The sequence below is a fragment of the Borostomias antarcticus genome, assembly GCF_949987555.1.
Source record: "Borostomias antarcticus genome assembly, chromosome: 2".
In the NCBI taxonomy this organism is placed as follows: Eukaryota; Metazoa; Chordata; class Actinopteri; order Stomiiformes; family Stomiidae; genus Borostomias; species Borostomias antarcticus.
In genome coordinates, this window is record NC_140235.1 from 38,242,810 (window position 1) to 38,246,141 (window position 3,332).

The following is a 3,332-nucleotide window of genomic DNA, read 5'->3' on the forward strand; positions in this document are numbered from 1 at the left end:
CATTTTTCAGTGAGGATGCAGCTGTTCTTCGACTTGAACCTATTTGCCAAAAAAAGTTAAAGATTCTTGGCCTGGCCCATTCTGTTCATTCTGCTTTCAAACTGTAGTTCAAAATAACTTTGAGGAATGAGACTAGCCTTTCTCCCCTCACTCGCTCCCCCTGCCCATTCTGCTGCCACGGTCACATGGAAGCTGTAGATGTTTCCAATTCAAACAGGATTTAATTACCTCAAATAAAGCGGCTTGGTGTGAGTAAACGGCATTGCTACAGCATGTGAAGACTGAGCTCACTTTAATCCTCCTAGGATTAGCCTTTTCAATGGCAAGCCACAAGCCTAAATGATGAGTCAAGCCTTCTGGGTTTTTGATGGTTTCCCACAACTCTCACAGTGGCACATGAGTGCTTTTCTTTGGTGTTTCTATTCACAACAGAGGTCATCTCTGATGGTCAGATGTAACCAGCGAGAATCGTTTTACAGAGCGACAGAATAGGAGATCTCGATGTGCATATAACCGAGTTAATTGGTTAAACTCACTCCTTGGTGTAAATAGCCTACTGCACACCCCGGGCTATTGAATCGCTATAGCTTTTCAGTGGCGTATGAATGAATGAAAGCATTTATTGAACAGATGTTAAAATACACAGGTTTAAAAAGCCCACTTGGCCACAAGCATGTCTCACGTTGTTGAGGAATTCACACCTAAAGTCCACTTATTTCCACTGTCGTCCTCATCTGTTACAGCAATGGTCTGCACAGGCCACAACGCACTAAAACATAAAACTCATACATTCCCAATACATTCGCATATAAATACGTAAGACACTAAAGACACTTAAGACTCTACTACCGTACATACATACATACATGCATAGATACATACATACATACATACACACACACATACATACATACATACATACATACATACATACATACATACATACATACATACATGCATACATGCATACATACATACATACACACATACATACACACACACATACATACATACATACATACATACATACATACATACATACATACATACATACATACATACATACATACATACACACATACATACATACATACATACATACATACATACACACATACATACATACATACATACATACATACACACACACACACACACATACACACACACATACATACATACATACATACATACACACATACATACACACATACATACATACATACATACATACATACATACATACATACATACATACACACATACATACACACATACATACATACATACATACATACATACATACATACACACATACATACATACATACATACACACACACACACACACACACACATACACACACACATACATACATACATACATACATACACACATACATACACACATACATACATACATACATACACACATACATACATACATACATACATACATACACGTACATACATACATACATACATACATACATACATACATACATACATACATACATACATACATACATACATACATACATACAGTACATACATACATACATACATACATACATACATACATACATACATACATACATACACACATACATACATACATACATACATACATACATACATACATACATACATACATACATACATACACACACATACATACATACATACATACATACACACATACATACACACATACATACATACATACATACATACACACACACACACACACATACATACATACATACATACATACATACATACATACATACATACATACACACACATACATACATACATACATACATACATACATACATACATACATACATACATACATACATACATACATACATACATACATACATACATACATACATACATACAACAGACACTGCTTTCCAAATGGTTCCACAGCTCATCAGTCACATTCTCACTGCTGTATGGATGGATGTATATAGTGCTTGTTGTTCTTCTTCTTCTTTATGCTTATTATTGCTACTATGCATATTCTTTATCGGCATTTCCAACCTTGGCTGTAATTTTCCCACTGCTGAAATGTCAAATTTCCTCTAGGGGGATCATTAAAGTATCTATCTATCTATCTATCTATCTATCTATCTATCTATCTGTCTGTCTGTCTGTCTGTCTGTCTGTCTGTCTGTCTGTCTGTCTGTCTGTCTATCTATCTATCTATCTATCTATCTGTCTGTCTGTCTGTCTGTCTGTCTGTCTGTCTGTCTGTCTCTTTTAAAAAGTTTGTCTTCAGGCTAAAAAGTATTTTAGTCATGACAATGTCTTTAATATGGGATGGTAGCTGGCTACTGAAGTGGTGTTTATCTAAGGTTGTCATGTGTGTATGTCAGAGGATCTGAGATCGAACCCAGCGTGAGTAAAGTGAGGGTGGAAGCGATTGAGTGAAACCTAGTGACAGTGGTGCCGTGACCCGGATACACAGTTGGGCTCATCTTGACCAGCCGGGGGGTGGTTGTGATGTGTGGAGTGAGTTCAGGTGGGTGAGTGCAACCGAGTTGAACTGAATGAACTCACTGCTCGATGAAAAGACCCCTAGCTATCACGGGGGCGTTACATGTACAGCATTTAACAATTTACTGTGACCCCTGTTCGTTCTCTGACAGTCATGTGTTGCTGATTGCACGATAATGCTCTTGACGCGTAAGGAAAAGCCATTGGATCTGTAGATCTATGGAGGATTCTGTGATTTAAAGGGGCATGGAGACCCCCTGGGCATATTGTACTACAGTTCATATTTACTACTGTTTAGACTAGCCTACATAGTTCTCTGTAAAGCGCATTGTGTTGCCTCTGGGTATGAAATGCGCTATACATAAATATATGTATATTTATACATATATATAAAGCTTTGATTGATTGATTGATTGATATTTTGTGTTCTCTATAGATAGAGAACACAGCACAAGATGCTAGTCAGTCACATGTTCTTCCCAACATACAGGAGTGTTTGTGGCAGGAGGCCCAGTAGTATTGTACAGTATGCCCCTCTTCTCGTGCACAATCTTGTTATCGATCTATGGCACAACAATCATTAAACTCAGCAAAGGCTTTGCTACATTTAGACTGTGTTGATAACTTGGGTTGTTGAGATGAGAGTTGTTGTGGATGTTGTTTTTATCGTCAGCGTTACAAGCACACCATTTTTTTTTTTACACTAACCCCCCTCCCCTCCCCCCATCCCATTCCTAGTGCTCCACGATTGGCTCCTTAGCTGACGTCAATGACTCGATCTCACTTTCAGGGAAAACGCTCCATTGGCGTGTCTGCCGTTCCAGTGAG